Raw genomic sequence first — 19,071 nt, 5'->3', positions numbered from 1 at the left:
GGACCTTTCTCAGTACTGACCATTAGTCCCCACTCCCAATTCAGAAAATTGGAAGACTTTAAGGAGAACATTGTTCACTTACCTCTTCTTATTCTGTCTAAGTAGTGGCGGGAGCAGTAGGAGGAGCTGAGCACTGTGCAAACAGCCGCTCCCATGATTTGATGTGGCTGTTACATTTCACGGTTTAAGGCATGCATTTGTAAGTACTTTCTCTTTAAACTACTGCTGGTAACTTTCTACAGGATCTTTATTATATTTTGTGCATTTTATTAGCTAGTGGATCAGGGATACTGAAAGCTTACTGTGTTCTTCCAAATCTTCCCAGATATTACAAAGAATACAGGAGTTTAAAAGTAAACAGATGTTAAAAAAATAGTTTGCATATAATTTCTCAAGCCCTGTGAGCCTTATCACGTCATGGGCTTCAGTGAATGAATTATACTGCAGAAATACAGACAGGCATTTCATGTTCTCAGTCATCTGTGCAAGAAAATCATGGATTTCCTTCCTTTCCTTTCTAGAAACATACTTGTTTCCAGAAAGTAAGGGCCTATTCTCAAAAATACCTAATTGTACCTTAATTTTAGATGTTGAAGTATGCTGGCGATCAAACATTGTGTTAAATAATTGGCAATAGAGAATAAATAACATTCTAATTAAATTCCTGTAGAAAGCTTAATCTGTTTCTTTGTTATGGGATAGGGCCACAACATTAGTAACAAAGAAACAGAATTTCCGGAGCATGAGGCCCAGAAATCAGGATTTTAAAAAGATTCCCAGGTGATTCTAATGTGCAGCTAAGGTTGAGAACCACTGTTAGAGGATAAAGAAAATGAAGACAGTATGCTAATTTCATCACAATGACCACTAAGCAAGCTAGTTAGCAGACACCTGGAAGGGGAAAGGTGGCCTTTTGTGTTCAGCCGTCACTGTTTGAAGTGTGAATGAGTCCTGGTGGGTGGATCAATGACTGAATATTAATTATCACTGCCTGCTTGGCAATGCTTCCTGACTTTCTTGGCTGTGGCTGGGCCAGTGGTTAGCTTGTTTTCTAGACTGGCAGCTGCCCATCCCCTGGAGAAGCACTCATGCGTCTCTTCCCTGCCTAAGGGAAAGTTTTACTTTTCCAAGTTCCATCTCTTACACTTAAATCAGTGAAAGCAAAGCTCACTCACTAAAGCTCTGTATTTCCATTTCATTCATCAGATTTTAGGCTGACATCCTGGGCTGCCTCAATATAGTTTGTTATTCCCATTCTTGGCCCCAGTTGCCTCAAGTAAAATTCAGCCAAAAGCTTAATAACACTTCCAGCTAGCTTCTCAGTATCCTATTACTTATTTTTCAATATTGATGTTTATCATTACAGTAATATTGATGCATGCCTTGCACATAGTGGGCACTTAGAGATTATTTTTTCAGTGAAAGATAAGAGAAATTAGAATACATTTCTATACTCATCCTATATAATAAAGAGCTAATATGCCAATTAGACTGAACAGCACAACAACTGCCCAGACATCCTTCCGAAAGACCTTCCAGGCAAAGCCAGGGCCGCGAGGGCCAGCTGAGGCTGCGAGGGGTTGTGAGGGCCGGCCAAGACTTTGAGGGCCTGCAAGGATCAGCTGGGGCAGCCGGGGCTGCGAGGGCTGAGCCCCTTGCATGAATTTTGTGCATTGGGCCTCTAGTTTTTCATATAAAGCATACAAACCAAATCTTTCTTGTATGTGTTCTGAGAAAAAAAAGTATGTTTTTGAGCAAAGAAGGATAGTTGTTTGAATTCTAGGAAATTAATAAGAAAATCCTTATTTTCCCCGAAACTGAGGAAATGTCTTCTTGATTTAATAACATGTCTAAATGAAGTAAAATTTACAAGATTCATCTGAAGCATCACCTTTATCACCTTAGCTTCTGTTGTGCACTGCAGATTATTTTTGACGGAAAAATATTTGAAATGAAGTCAGTTTGAAGAAACTATTTTAGTTCAATAGCCATAGACATCATTTAGAATTTTCTAAATTTAGAGTATACTGAAATGAAATTTATTTTACCAAAATGAGATAACTGCTTGGGAGTACTTCCAAAATTTAGATAACAACAACAATTAAAATATTATTTTCTTTTTAGCTTTATTGGGCTATACATGTTTTGCTTGTGTTTCTTTTGAATTTTATTTTTCAAATACAGATTACAGTTAATATTATTTTTTATTAGTTTAAAACAAGAAGAGTAATGGTTATTTATCAGAAGCAGACAATAAAAACATTTAAAAAAAATCAGGCTTTGATTTCATGCCCTAATCAAGGAGAACAGCAAAAGTAAGATGAGGAAGGAAGGTGTCCAAAGTGAAAGTAGTGCTCGTCACTACAAGAGCAGTATGTGACTTTTTTAGGTAAAGTCCAAGAAAAGGTACAAAAGTATATGGATGTTTAAGAATAATGTGGAGGAAAGAGAACCCTTATGCAGTGTTGGTAAGAATGTAAATTCATTCAGCCATCGTGGACAACAATGTAGAGGTTTCTCAAAAAATCAAAAGTAGAACTACCCTGCGATGTAGCAATTCCACTTCTAAGGTATATATCTGAAAGAAATGAAATCACCACCTTAAAGAAATATCTACCACCCTATGCTCATTGCAGCATTAGTTCTAAAGCCAAGACATGGAAAGAACCTAAGCCTCCATCAATGGATGAATGATAAAGAAAATGTGATATATCTTTCAGCCGTAGGAAAAGAAGGAAATCCTGCCATTTGTGACAATATGGATGAATATGGAAAGCATTGTGCTAACTGAAATAGACCATATGCTGTATGATCTCCCTATATGTGCAATCTATAAAAGCTTAACTTATGGAAACAAATAGTAGATTGGTGATTGCCAGGGACTGTAGGGTGGGAAAAATAGGGAAATGTTGATCAAAGCGCACAAGTTTTCATTTAGAAGATGAAGTTCTGGGGATGCAATACACAGCAGCAATTTTCAACTTTTTTCATTTCGTGGCACACATAAACTTATTACTAAAATTCTGCAACTCACTAAAAAAATAGATTATAATTTTTGCTGATCTGACAAAAAAAGATATAATTTTGAGTCATTCACATTGGATGGTATTGATTGTTGTCATTTTTTATTTGACAATCTAAGGGAAAAGAGGTCAGTTATTGCATGTTTTAAAAACTCTTACAGCACACCAGTGTGCCATGGCATGCTGTTTAATATTTAATAGTGAATAATATTGTGTTGTATATTTGGAAGTTGCTAAGAGAGTAGAACTTAAATGTTCTCACCACACCAAAAAAATAAAAATGATAGCTCTGTGAGATGATAGATATGTTAACTAACATTATTATGGTAATAATTTCATAATATTTACCTATATTAAATCATCATGTTGTACACCTTAAACTTAAACAATGTTATATGTTAATTATATCTCAATAAAGCTGGGGGAAAAGAAGTTGATCTTTCTGAAAAATTAACCCAGGGATTAATATCAATATCTTCAAATTGATATTAAAGAATGTTGCAGTGGTCTAAGAAAAAAAGAATTTTTCTCATAATTATCTGTTTTGTGTTCTCAGTCAACAACAGAAAACACTTGTGTGAAATATCTGTAGTTTCAATAAAATGAAAACATTAATTCCATATTTAATTTACTATGAAAAGAAATATAAGCACCCATATGCATGCAAACACATATATTTGGTGCAGTAAAAGTAAATTTACATAGAATATTTTATTTAGTTAAATACGAGGGGAAAGTACTTAGTTAGATTACCTTTTGTGGTTTTCTAAAATTTCTTGGTTGCTATGGAATCTGAGTAATTTGATGTGCTCTCCACTTCACTCATGTTCCCAACCTGCTTGAAAGGATTTTTTCTGATTTATATCTCTTTGAGTAAGTTCTATTGTTCTTCCAATCCAGGAATAGACCAGAACTGGGAATAAAAAAGCAAGTATAATGCTGACATTTTCAAATAAAAATCCTCTATTTCCAATCTACTGTGTTCTATGAAATTAGAGCTTCATTTTCCAGAGTACTAAGTCAAATTTCTTTTTGAAAGACATAAATGCTTATCGATACAAATACTTTTCCTTCAGAGATATCTGGCAAATTGGATATTTTTTTATTTTAACTCATAATACGAGTATTATTATTAGTTTACTGTTGCTACTGTAAGCAAATTACTACAAACTCAATGGCTTAAAAAACACGTTTGTTTTCTTATGGTTCAAAATGGGTTCATTGGGATAAGACTAACATGTTAATAGAACAGTATTCCTTGTGAAGGTTCCAGTAACTTCATAGTAGACAAATCTGGCAGTCACAAAATTGCCCAAGTGATTAAATTTAACATCATTAAGAATGAGACATGTTGTCATTTATTTATTTACTTCCTAATACAATGCTCTGATAAAGGCATAAAATCATTTTTGTACTATTCTTGTCAATTGAATATAAAACAGTATATATTATTTTAATTAACTAATTAATTAATTAAATGTATTAATCAAAACCTCTATTAATGAGTATTAATGCCACAATTAAATTAAACAGGGTACCAGATTAATAGGATTCTTTAACCATCAGCCATCCTTATGTTATTCAACTTTGTTTAGTCAGCATGGTCTGTATCTGGGCATGAGTGGCTATATTTGATGTTCCTCTTCCAAACTCTGCCATGTCTGCCACTCTAAGGTACCGTATAACAGCCATTGTGGATCGCTGTCCTGTTTTGGAAGTCATTTGTGACATACTCAGTAATCAGGACTTTTTGTGTCATTTGTGTGTTTGTGTGTGTGTGTGTGTGTGTGTGTGTTTTGTTTTTTTCCTGTTTATCTCACCTACTCTGTTAGCTAAAGAACTATGTTTTACCTCTCTGACATTCCTAGTTTCAAAGATCAGCTAGCAGATTTCTTATATCTTCTAACTTCTTTGCTCTCCCTATAGAAAAATTGAAGAAATAATTAAGCTCCTTTTCCAATGATCCATTTTCTGATACAGAGCTTTGTTTTTAAAACTAATTCTTGGGTCACTAAAGATTTTTATAGGCAAGGTTTCTACATGACAACCTTCTCTCCTGGTTCTCTTGATACTATGGTTAGTTGGCTTTTTCACTCACAGTCAAACAGGTTCTGATGTCAGCTACTGTCAGTTGTCGTTTGAGTTCATTAGAATATAACTTTTAAACCACATGTAAGCTGACAGGGGAAGTTTTTAAATAAGGATTTAAAGTTCTTTCTTGAAAAATCAGTGAATTTTTCTGGGCCTTTAATTCTTTCCTACATAAAGAGGCTAGTGATCCTCTGAGTTAATTACCAGAGTTTGGTGAAGAGTTCGGTGAAGATCACTCTCTGAAGGGGATGTGATGTTAATATTAGCACTGGAGAGTGAAGAGCCAGGCACTGCTGATTAAGTGCCTGGAAATGGCATGTCACATGAAGGAAATGCATGCTTCTCCTAACTATGCCTTCTAACATTATTTAAAATGAGAAAGAGATTTTGATAATGAATCTAAATTCATTTAAAATATGTCCTCAAGAAGCAGGCCAGGGCTGGGGCACAATTCTCTGTAAGGAACCCAAAGGAGGTTACTGGACCAATATGCCTATATGTCATATCTTCTTTTAATTTTCTCACCATTTTCCTCTCTTATGTTGCTAATTTACTCTGAAATATTCTAGTAATTTGGATCCCTTTTTATAAATCGTGACCTCTTTTTGGAAGGAAGTGTTCCTTATTCATTTTTAGAACATTTTAATGCACAGCACACTGCCCTCCATATAAATGTTTCATAAATATTGGTTAAATCAAGGAAATAAAATGTTTAAATTTTAAAAGTTACCTTTAAAAAAGAATTTAAGCCCTGACCGGTTTGGCTCAGTGGATAGAGCGTCGACCTGCGGACTGAAGGGTCCCGGGTTCGATTCCGGTCGAGGGCATGTACCTTGGTTGCAGGTACATCCCCAGTAGGGGGTGTGCAGGAGGCAGCTGATCGATGTTTCTCTCTCATCGATGTTTCTAACTCTCTATCCCTCTCTCTTCCTCTCTGTAAAAAAATCAATAAAATATATTTTTAAAAAAAAAGAATTTAAAAATTCTGAAAGTGTGTGTGTGTGTGTGTGTCTGAAGAAAACCTAGCCAGGAAGAGGAAGCACTATGTACAAAGGTTATGTGACAAGGCTGTGCCATGTGTTATTCTAACAGAACTACGTGGGGCAGTGGTTCTCAACTAGAGGTGATTTTGCTCCTCACCAGGACACTTGGCAATGCCTGGGGACATTTTTAGTTGTCATGACTTGTTGAGAGTGAGGTAAGGGGCACTGCTATGCAAATATAATCGTTAGAGACCAGAGATACTGCTAAACACTCTAGAATGCATGAGACAAATAATTATCTGGCCCCAAAATATCAATGGTGACACAATTGAGAAACTCTATTTTCTGGGGTCATTATGATGTCATAGAGAGGGATTTTGCTAGGACCTCTCCTTTCTCCAAATGAATATAAAATAATTTTTATGTACCTGCTTTTTAAAAGTATTTATTTTTTCTACTTACTTTCCTATTTCATAGAACAGTATTGTAGTGGAAATGAAAAAATGTTCACTTTTAAAGTTAGAATAGAAGCAGAATGTGGAATAGCCTTCTTTCAAGGACGTTCTTATTCTTAAAACCTGATTTTTTTTCCCTTCGCTATGATCTTACCAGAGATACTGCTGGACAGAACTCTTGTATAGCCTCATACCAAGAAGGATTCACCGTTTCTGCTTTCTGTTGTTTGACAACAACTTTTTCTTCTCTGCTTTTATGTGGCCAAATGTCACTTGAGTTACAGATTTTGGTTTTCTGTGTGTTATATTACTTTGAATTTATGGAGCATTCACTTAAATGGGTTTAACAATGATTAGAGCAATTGGAATTACTTATAGCAGAGAGCTGGCAATTCTGTGACCCTGAAGTTCAGGGCACAATTTGCCGAGGAAGCCTGTCTGGAGCCTGGAGCCCTGAGGTGGTCTAGTAACTGTCTTGGTTTTCCTCATGCTCTCTGGATCCCAGACGATTCCGGGCAGAGTCCAGCTTCATCAACTGTTTGCAAGTGCAACTCTTCAGATCCTCCTCAGCCAGTTGGCCAATGAACAATCAGCTCATGGTCACCTGTGTACCACAGATAGAACAGGTTGTCAATATTTAAGGCATAAAATTCATGTTGTTGGGATGCTCCAGCCATTTGACATCACTCTTAGGTAATAATCTACTGTACTATTATTGACTCATCGCAGCCCGATATCCTCCAAGTCCTGACTCTGAACTACTGTGTCTGCAACAGTTTCCTCCATAATATAAACAATCTGCCTACGGGCAGAATTGTGACGTATGATACCATTATTATAAACCCACCCTTACTACAAGCCCAATTCATAGTTATCAATATGAACAACCTCCTTCTTTTGGCTTTCAATTCCTGAATTTTTATTGTCTCTATTTTTCCTGTGATGAAGAAGGAGTTTCATGGCTCAGCTAAGTCATAGAACATTTTTTTTTAAATAAACAGGCTCTAAAAGGCTGCTGGATCTAGCTATGAGACATCAAGCAAGTGATACAAGATTTGTTTTCTTGTTAGTGTCTGTGTAGCTAAGGCAAGGATTTGCTTTTGGCCTCTACTCAACAGTAACAGCCCCAAAGGTAAAGCTTTTAAAGTGGGAGAGGAAACCCAGAAGGTAAGCTTTCGCTTCACAAAGAAATCCCAGCAAGTCACCTAGAGATACATTGTTAATCAGCTTCTCTTGTTGATAGTACAGGGTCAGTTTGTTGATATTCATCATGTCTGTTGTTAAAAAAAAGGGGGGGGTGCGGGTGGAGAAATTGAATAATATCAGTATTCTTACAATCAGTCTCTGTTTCCGCCTGGAAATTTTAGTACAGTGCATGGCTGTTTCAGTAATTGTGGTACGAGAAACATCTGTGGAAGCTGGTTTAACATGTTTGTCTCTGCAAAGCCCCATAGCAAACAGCTTGTACATCATCAACTCCCTAATAACTCTTAGAGATGGCAACTACCAAGCACACATCAGGGGAATGATGTATGATATATATCCTCATATAGAAAGAAAAATAATGAGGGAAATTCGACCTGCTGGGAGTTAATCACTAACCTAAAGCTCTAGTACTTGTTATTTCTTGGTCTGCTCACGAAAGAGTTTGTTTGAGTCTATAAACATTCTATCGTACTAATGTTACCCAAGACTCCATACCGCAATCTAATTTTCCATATCGTGTTCCTGGTAGAATTTGCAAAACATGTATAGAGATGCTTTGAGTGCAGCTTATTCGTGATTGCCAAGACACTTAGTTCCATTAAAATGCCTCGGCAAAGACTTCATGATCTGGGACAGGACTGGCTCCATAATCTGCCGGATGCAGTGGCAGTTGATGAGAGGCCCTTTGTTTAAAATTATTAAGAACTTTAAGATGGCAACAGCAGAGCATGAAACTAAGCCTGGGATTCTCTGTGGCTGCACAGATTGCACAACCACAGAGCACATCCCCAAACTGGCTCATCTAAGAAGTCACCCGTCTGTGCAGGCTGCTTTGGAAAGGATACCCACTGAAAGCCATTCTGCACAAGGAAAGCCCTGTTCATATACTTTTTAAATTATAACATTCCTCATGTTACTTTATCATGCTTCTCACGGTATTTATCTTTGTGTGTTGAAGAATGCTGGAAAAGTCCAACTCTTGCCATTTTTTTGTGAGTTTATTGAAATATCGTTGAAGTAAAAGAAACTGCACATATTTAAAATGTAAAACTCAGCAATTTTCAACATATGCATCCATCCAAGAAGTCATCACACAGTAAAAGTAACAAATGTTTGTGTCATCTTCAAAAATTTCCTTATGCTCTTTTGTAATCCATCCTTCCTTCTCCTTATCCTGTCCCCTTGGCAACCACTGATAGAGTATTTTGAATTCTGCAAGCATAGAATGGACAGTTGCCTGGCTTTTTTCCTCAGCACAGGGATTTTGAAGTTTATTTTTATTGCTGCATGTATCAATATCCCATTCCTTTTTATTGCTGATCAGTATCCCTTGGATAAACTGTTGATCACCTGTTGATTGACATTCAAGTTCTTTTTGATGTTTGCCTCTTAATTGTAAAGCTGCTATGTATGAAATATGTTTCTTTATTTGCTTGGGTAAATATCTAGCAGAGGAATGGTTGAGGCTACGTTGTAATTATATGTTTTAATTTTTAAGAAAGTGCCATGTTTGTTTCCTAAAATAGCTGTACCATGTCACATTCCCACCAGCAATGAATGAAGCTTCTAGCAGTTCTATATACACAGAAACACTTGATATGGTCAAAGAAAATGAACTCATGCAATATTTAATTACCTTCTAATATTATGTTATATTTATTTGGTGAGAATTTATCATAGAATTCTGATTTTTATTTCTAAAATTTTATTATGAAAATTTTCAAACAGAAAAGTTGGAAAACTATACAGTAAACACTCATTATATATAACACTTAGATTTCATAATTATTATTTTGCTATATTTGCTTTACAACATATCCTTCTATCTAGTTACCATCTAATTTTAAAGGGTAAAAGAATATCTATAATAATAAAAGGGTCATATGCTAATTAGACCAGACGTCTTCCAGACGTCATTCCAGACATCCTTCCTGACAAAGCCAGGCTGGAGGGAAGTCAGCGTGGGTCCCGGGTGCCTGCTGGTGGCCGGAGGAAGGAAGCTGGTGCTGGCAGCCCAGGTACTGGGTGCCAGAGGGAAGCTGGTGTCGGCAGCTGGGGGAAAGAAGGCCTACTCTTGTAAGAATTTTTGTGCATCAGGCCTCTAGTAGATATATAATCTCAACCAGATTGTCACCTCATAAAATTATATTTTTCTCTAGAAATGTTTACTTACATCTGATATTTCTCTGTTAGATTAAAAAAGTTAAATCTAGAATGGCTTTTGGAGATCCTACAGTTTTCAACATCCTCATTTTCTTCATTTTACAACTGAGGAAACTGTAGCCAAATTAAATGATTGGCTCAAGGTAATCAGAAGATTACTCATGAGCCAGATTTCATAATTCCCAGCTCAAAATTCTGCACAAGTCCACATTTCCTCAAAATATTAATAAATCATATTTTAAATGAATAAAATGCATTTTTACTACTGAATTGTAAAAAATTACTTTGCAGTCCATTTATGGAGATGTGATGCTATATTGTAATCATATACAAAATCATGTACTTTTAAAATTGGAAGGACTCCTGGTATCATCTAGATTTTAGTGTCCTTTGAAAACTGACTCTAAATTGAGTGAATCAATACTTCAAAATAATGTAATAATGTTTAAGGCAATTTAGTTATTTTTCCTAATTATATGTATTTGGAGTGAAACATCAAGTATGTAAATGATCCATGTTTCTTGCTCCTTTTTTCTCCCCTCTTACCAATCTTTGGGTGTTTATCTTCAGGCAGGCAACTCCATCAGAGGACTTTTCAGATGAAGGAAGAGAAAATGGAACTTAAGAGACATCCCATGTTATTTGTTAATAAGAAAGGTGGACAGTAATGGTTAAAATTGGATTTTTTAAACTATCAGTGGATGTAATTTATTCCATCATGCCAGCTCCCCATCTGCCTTCTCTTTATTGCAGGTAATTGAGAATTAGTCACATTTGTTATTTTTAGCACTCCTTAATTTCCTCTGGAAGTGAAAATGAAATTACAAAAACAGGTAAAGAAAAGCTATCAAAAACATTTTTAAAATGTTCTTCCTTGATTCAGTTAGTCAGGAAATAATAGGAGACTTGAAAAAGGATTGCTTTAAGATTAAAAACTAAGTGGGTTTTGTTTGAGTTGATTATTAATTTTCATTTAAATAACGAAGACTGTGCCAATGTACTGAAAAGGCCTTGTCACACATCCTACCGTGTGTTGGTGCTAAGAGTAGGGGACACATTTCTATTTATTTTATTACCAATGCTAGATTTTGAGGAAGTGACTTTTCCAAGCTTTGAAATAGCATTTTTATCTTATATTTTTGTTCCTTAACCCCGAAATGATACCCCATGAACATAAACTGTGTTATACATTTTTCAGAAAATAAATGTTCTAGATGCATTTGAGAATTAGATGGCCAGTCAGCTAAATTTAATCTGGAAAAAAAGTTGAAAAAACAACAAATATACATTCCCAGGTATTCTCAAAATAGAAAGTAGAGCTTTCTAATTCTATTTCTTTGTGAGGATTTACATTCAGTACAGGCTGTTAATTGAAGGGCATTTGAAGTTTGAATTATAATCCATCAGTCATTCTTGAAAACACAGGTGATTAATATACACAAACACAAAATTCCCTAAACAATATTTTTGTCTACACTGCATTTATAGGTGCATATAAGAATTACTCATGCTAGACTGCAATTTATCAAATACCTGGTAACAAAACAAATCACCCTGTCATTTTGTACTTAAAGATGTTGATGTTTAATAATAACTTTTCAAAATACAGGTGTGGCATTTGATTGCAAATACTTAGTGATGCCAAGGTTCTCAATAGTGGAAGAAAAAATGTTCCACTTGAAGAATTACTATGCCAGTTAACAAGAATCTGTGTAATAAATTACTGTTTCCCATGTTAAAATGATCTTTCAACATCCTGGGAAATTTAACATATCTACTAAGTGGAGGTAATTCATAAATTGCCATAGAGATCAGAATCACCACTTGGAAATACATATACTTAAAATTATGGCAGTGCCCTGTGCCCCATTTTAGATCTTATTCACTTTTTACATAAATGATTTAGCTATTTATTTGTCAATCTTCAATTATGGAAAATAGGCAGAAAGAATTTCTGAGTAAATAACTTTAAAAGCAATGTCCATTATGTACAGGCACTCACAAGAATTTACAAATGATTTTCAATATAGTTTTATAAATTATATGCCAATATTTTGTTCATTCCACCTTTAAATTTTTATTGTAAAATCAAGTGATTATATTCTTAATCTTTATAATTTTCCTATCATCATATCTATTCAGATCCTTTAAAGTACACAGACATTCTTAAGAATTCAAATGAGAAGTTACTCACTGGGTTAAAAAAAAACAAAACAAGGAAAATAATCTGATTACATTAATACTTTAAAATGTTTAAATTTAATTATTGACAATGGCAAAAGTTAATGTTTATAGTTAATTTGGTAAAGAATTTACCAGGGGTTATCGATGCCTAAGATTGGGAGGAGGTGAGGGGTGGGGTACATACTACAAATGAATAAATTGGAGGAGGAAAGGGGTATAAACTAAAAATGAATAATAATGGGGCAGAGAACCAAAAATTTAAATTTAGAAATGTTTTCCTTGCCTTTGACGATATAATCAGAAAGTCATTTTCCTTACCCTATTCCATGATTTTTATTCCTACCTAATTCCCAGCTTCATCTTTCCCTAATACTTCACTGTGAGACTTATTTATATTCCCAAGTCAATATAGAAAGATTGGTATATTCAGAGAAACTTGTGTTTTCAGGAGTAGGAGCTGATTATAACTTCTCTCCCCTAAATAAAAAATGGGTTCTCACTCATGAATACAAAACTCCTTTTATTAAAAAATGTTTCGCAAGGTCAAGCTCAGGACAAATGTTCTGACAGAAAATAGCCCAGCACATTTGAAATGTTTTATGTTCTTCAAAATTGCAAGACAATCACAGACTCCTGGGTTTGGAACTCTCCTTGAGCCCGCTCCCCATGACTCTGGGACCTACACACATTTCAGTTACTTCTTTGATTTCAGCAACATCCTTCTCTTTGATCTGCGAGCCCCTCTGAACTTTTGCTGGGTATTTGATTACTGGTTACTTTTTCTACTTACATTTTTTTTTTATTTTCTTTTTACATAAACTTGAAAATTTCCATTTGATTAGAACGCTGCACTTTCCACTTGGAAATCACAGGACTCATTTATGCCAAAAGCATTACTAAGATCATAAAAGTGCCATATTTCTAGATGTATATAAAATTAGAGTAGCTGCTGCCATGGTGATAAGCAGATGCTGTGGTTCCTTCTGATTTCTCTTCCATGATTGTTGGGAGAAAGATCATGCCTTGGACTCTAAGACTGAGACAAAATACTCCTGCTTACTCCTAAGAAGTGCTTACTTTTACAGAGCATGGTAGTCATTCCTTTTCACTGGAACCTCAGAGATTTTCTTGTTATTCAGGGCTTGCTATAGAATCACTTCTGAGATCCTTCCCCAACCCCCTATTCTAATTAACTGGCAGGCGCTTTCTTTTATTCTTATTGCTATTACTTCCTCATGTTTTATTATTTACTAGTGGCCTGGTGCATGAAATTCATGCACATGAAAAGGAAATTAGAGGAAATATTTTAATATTGCTATATGCCCTTTCTCTATAACAGAAGTGTCCGGCTGGACCCACTCCCATTGGGCAACACCAAGACCCAGTCAGCCCCACCCAAATCAAGCCCTGTCTGGTGGGGGATCCAGCCTCCCATCTTGGTGCTGGGGCAGGGGGCGTGGCCTCAGGGGGACCCCAACCTTGCCGTGACATTGGGACCCGCCTCTGCGGCTCCGCACACACGCAGCCTCTTGGTGATTGATTGTGATAGCGTGAAGGCATCACAGCGTGATGGCATGAGGGTGTGAAGACCATTTGCATATTAGCTCTTTATTATATAGAATTATTTGTTAACTAGAGGCCTGGTGAATGAAATTTGTGCACTCGGGGGAAGGGGTTCCTCAGCCCGGTCTGCACCCTCTTGCAGTCTGGGAGCCCTTGAGGGATGTCCAACTGCCGGCTTAGGCCCGGGGGGAGCGGGCCTAAGCCAGCAGTTGGACATCCTTAGCGCTGCCGCAGAGGCGGGAGAGCCTCCCACCTCCACCACTGAGCTTACCAGCCATGAGCCCGGCTTCTGTAGGAGAGCACTGACCACCAGGGGACAGCTCCTGCATTGAGTGGGACTGGGCCAAAACCAGCTCTCTGACATCTTCTGAGGGTTCCTGGATTGCAAGAGGGTGCAGGCCAGGCCTAGGGACCCCACCGATGCACAGTCAGGGTTGTGGAAGGACATGGGAGATTGCCCAGACAGGGAGGGACTGCAGGAGGGTTCCAGGATGTGTCCAGCCCCTCTCACTCAGTCCTGATTACCCAGACCCCAGCAGCAAGCTAACCTACAGGTCGGAGCATCTGCCCCTGGTGGTCAGTGTATGTCATAGTGACTGGTTGACTGGTCAACTGCCCTGTGGTGGTCAGTGCACATCATAGTGAGCAGTTAAGTAGCCTTAGCATATCATTAGCATATTATGCTTTGGTTGAACAGATGACCAGACACTTAGCATATTAGACTTTTATTATATAGGATTTATTTGTCTCCTTCCTCAACTAGAATACAGAATCCATGAATAGGGACTAGATATCTCTTGTTCACTACTGCAACAGAACAGTGCCTGGCATCAAGCACACTCTCAGTAAATGTTTATTGAATGAATAGCAGACTGGATATTGATAAAAGAAAATCTCTCAAAATTACTGACTCTAGACATCTCTAAAGGTAAAACAGTAACAATTAATATCTATATCAGCAGTTCTCAACCTGTTGGTCGCGACCCCTTTGGGGGTCAAATGACCCTTTCACAGGGGTCACCTAAGACCATCGGAAAACACATATATAATTACATATTGTTTTTGTGATCAATCACTATGCTTTAATTATGTTCAATTTGCAACCATGAAATTGGGGGTCACCACAACATGAGGAACTGTATTAAAGGGTCACAGCATTAGGAAGGTTGAGAACCACTGATCTATATATATAAAAGGCAAGCAACCGGAACAACCAGTCACTATGAGGAGCACTGTGTCTCCAACCTCCCGTGACCTCCCCCCCGCCCCCCACTGGCCCAGCCCAAATGGGCCCCATTGGGGTGGGCTGGACGGAACCAACCCATGCCCAAAATTGTGCACTGTGCCTCTAGTAATATCATAATTTTGTTTAACTGAAAACATGGAATTAGATAAACTTTAAATCATTTTAGAAAGAATGTTAAATATTTAAAAATGTAAACTCTAACACTATTCCAGATATAGCTAATTTGCTAAAAATATTCATTGTGTAATTTATTTTGATCTTTTTTATTTCTGAATATCACTAGTATGCCCACAGGCTGATGAAAATGAAAACATTCCTTTATACTTTCAATGGTGCTTCAATTTAAAGGTACAAACACTCTCTGATAACCTTGTACATCCTATCAGGATTCCAGCCCATCCCTTGCAAGCCTTTGTTCTTTGACCTGGCCTTCAACCATGTGGTTTCCCACCACATGAGGACAAGTTGAGCAGAACATCAAGGGTGGCCTCACTGGTTACTTCAAGGGAATCTTTGGATTCAAGAGCCAACCAGGCCTTCCTTGGGGGCAGAGGGAGATTCTGACTCAATCTGTATTGTGAGAAAACACCAGCAGGTTCCATGATATTAAATCCCGGTCCTCAAGGAAGAGCGTGTATCAGCCCCGAGTCCCTATGTCTTGTGTATTTGTGCACTTACATCCTTATCCCGTGTGCTCTGTTGTCTTCCCATAGACGTGTGCAGGGTCCCTCTGTCCCTTTATCCTGGGGGAGGGCCATTGCCATCTGGTCCCCTGTGAGCTGTGATTGACTGCCTTTGGTCAGTAAGGTGTTCAGGGTGGGGGTTCACACCAGGCAGGGATGTGGGGCTCCGGAATGTTTTGTCTCCTTCCTTCAGTACCAGGAATTAGAAATGAGCTCCTCCTTGCGGTGAGCACCCAGAATCCCTTGAAAAGTTTGTTGGTGACTGTTGGGGGCCAGATGTAAGCTGGCAAGGTCCTTGCACCCACACAGTTTTCCCAGACTTGTTTGGATGGTGATTATCAGCAGAATGAGAGCAACCTTTGTAGAATAAGAACAGCCTTTCATAGCTTACCAAGAAGCCTGTAACTATTTACTGAGATATGCTGTACTGAGAACTTGTCCTTCTGCTGTGTCTCTCCCTTAGAGATTAAGAGGAATGAAGAATACATTCCTCTTGACAGACCTCCTATTCAGTGTGTTGTGTATAAATAGGAATGTGTGGCTAATAAAGTTACTTCAGTTCTTCGAGAGCTGGAGTCCTCCCGAACCCGCTTTCCCGCCTTTCTTTTCTCAATTCTTACCTCCCTACCTCAGCCTGGCTCAATCTGTCAGGCTGGCCCTGACAGGTGACTAGGACACATTGCACAGAACCAAAAATCAGAAATAACATGTAACCATTACACCATACATAATTTTTCCATGAAAACACTTGGAACCATCCTTTACTTTTATTTTCCCAAATCTTGTAGTACTCTCTAATTCCACAGTAACTAACCTCATGCCTAACGCCAGAATACATTCACTAAGCTCTTATTTAAAATCTATTCATGATGCATTTTAAATATTCAGTATAGACTTCTTAAATATGCATCCTTAGTTTATTGAAAATGGATTTCCTAAAACCAGGAAGTTGGGTATTAATATCAGGTACTTGTATAAAGACAGGTTTTGTTAACCTATTGTAAAGAGGACTGCTGATGATCCTGCAATGTTTACTAGCCCACTGCTACTTCTCTGTACGAGGGATTGCTGAAGCCCACCTGCTTAGTGTTATTTGTGTGGGTTTTTAAATACCATTTTAACATGTTTGATCACTAAAAAACTGATGCCGCCATAGCACTTAACAAATTATAAAAACATTTCTTGTTAATTCTTGTTAATAGACTAAGGCAAAGAGCTGGTGGGGAGAGGGGAAGGACAACTCTTAAAAATATAATCAGAGTGTGAGGTAGAATCAATTACTAAAATAATAGCAATTCTCCCCATTAATCACTTCCTTTCCCTTTCAGCACTGCTCCCTCCCATCTCTGCACAAATCAATCAACAGCTCTACTCTGGTTGTACTGAAGTATAGAAATGAAATGCTTACCTCCTTAGAGTTTTAACACTAAAGCAAATATGATTCTTTTTCAGCAGAGACCCATGCTAAATTACTATTGTGTTTTTGTTGTCTTTATGTCACATATTTTATTCCTGAGATTTTTTAGCTGTTTTGTTTTTGTTAGTTTTACTGTAGTATATTTCAATTTTTAGTGTTCTTTGTGGAAATGTTGGTAAAACTACGCCTGAATTGGTATCCATGAGTTTAATTTGAATAAGAAAATGTATTAAGAAGCTTCAGACATTTGGTAACATATTCCACACCTTACATAAACCTGTCCTAAAATTGTCCTATTTGGGGTCAGGCTGGTAAGTTTACTTCATCTGAATTTTTTAAGGTAATTTAACATATCTCTGGCAGATTGTTTATTCTATTGTCATGCGTGTAGCTGCAATGTTACTTTTATTTTGCCATGTCTTTATTGCCACCTTGTAACTTATGATGGAAAGGCTAGGATTTTAGGACAGCAATTCATTATGTCAATGTAAATTTAATGAAACATATTAATGTTGCTTATAGGTGGCAGGTCATCAATAAAAATAACTGCTATGACAATACCAAGTTGATCTTCTATGACATTTTGTCCTAGCCAATTTTGACTTAGCATTCTGTTATTTAGAATAGTTTCTCCTAGGAATAATGAATACGGATGCCCCCTTTTCTTTTTCATTCTTTAGAAATATTTTTAAAGTTGAGGCAATACTGACATACAACATTATATTAATTTCAGGTGTTCAACATAATGGTTTGATATTTGTATATGTTGTGAAATAATCACCACAATAACTATTCTTAACATTCATCACCATACATAGTTACAGAATGTGTTTTTATGTTAAGAACTTTTAAGATTCACTCTCTTAGCAACTTGCACATATGCAATAAATTATTCACTATAGTCACCATGCTGTACATTACATCCCATGACATTTATTTTATAACTGAAGTTTGTCCCTTCTGATATTTTGCCCATCTCTGACATTTTAACCCCCCCAATCCCTCCCCCTCTATCCTGGCAACTACCAATCTGTTTTCCATATCTATGAGCTTAGATTTTAGGGCAGGGGTCCTCAAACTACGGCCTGCGGGCCACATGCAAATACAAATATTGTATTTGTTTCCATTTTATTTTTTTACTTCAAAAGTAAGATATGTGCAGTGTGCATAAGAATTTGTTCATAGTTTTTTTTTTTAAACTATAGTCCGAGGGACAGTGAACTGGTCCCCTGTTTAAAAAGTTTGAGGACCCCTGTTTCAGGGTGTCTTGTTATTTTTATTGTTTAGGATTTCACATATAAGTGAGATCATATGATATTTGTCTTTCTCTAATTTATTTCACTTAGCATAATGCCCTCAATGTCCATCCATGTTGTTGCAAATGGCAAGATTTCATTCTTTTTTGTGGCTGAATAATATTTTATTGTATATACTAGTATATGCCACATTTTCCTTAACAATTTATCCATCAACAAACACTTAGGTTTTTTCCAATATCTTGGCTATTGTAAATAATGCTGCAATTAACATGGGGCTGCATATATCTTTTTGAGTTAGTGTTTTTTATAAATAGCCAGATAAATAGCCAGAAATGGAATCTGGTTATTCCAATTTAATTTTTTTGGGGGGAATGTTCATACTCTTTTCCATAATGACTGCACCAATTGACAATCCTGTCAATAGTGCACAAGGGTTCCCTTTTCTTCACATCCTTCCCAACACTTATTTTTTCTTGTCTTTTTTATAATAGCCATTCTAACAGGTGGGAAGTGAAATCTCATTATGGTTTTGATTTGCATTTCCCCAATGATTAGCGCTGTTGAGCGTCTTTTTATGTGCCTAGTATATCTTCTTTGGAAAAAATGTTTATTGATATTCTCTGTCCATTTTTAATTGTATTTTTTGTTTTATTGCTATTGCATTATATTGATTTCTTTCATATCTGTTGGATCTTAATCTGTTATCAGAAATATTATTTGCAAATGTTTTCCCATTCAGTAAGTTGCTTTTCCATTTTGTTGATAGTTTCTTTTGCTGTGCAGAAGCTTCTTAGTTTG

The sequence above is a fragment of the Myotis myotis genome, unplaced genomic scaffold, assembly GCF_014108235.1.
Source record: "Myotis myotis isolate mMyoMyo1 unplaced genomic scaffold, mMyoMyo1.p scaffold_m19_p_3, whole genome shotgun sequence".
Taxonomy (NCBI): domain Eukaryota; kingdom Metazoa; phylum Chordata; class Mammalia; order Chiroptera; family Vespertilionidae; genus Myotis; species Myotis myotis.
The sequence above is the reverse complement of the archived record's forward strand: the minus strand, read 5'-3'. Positions refer to the sequence as shown.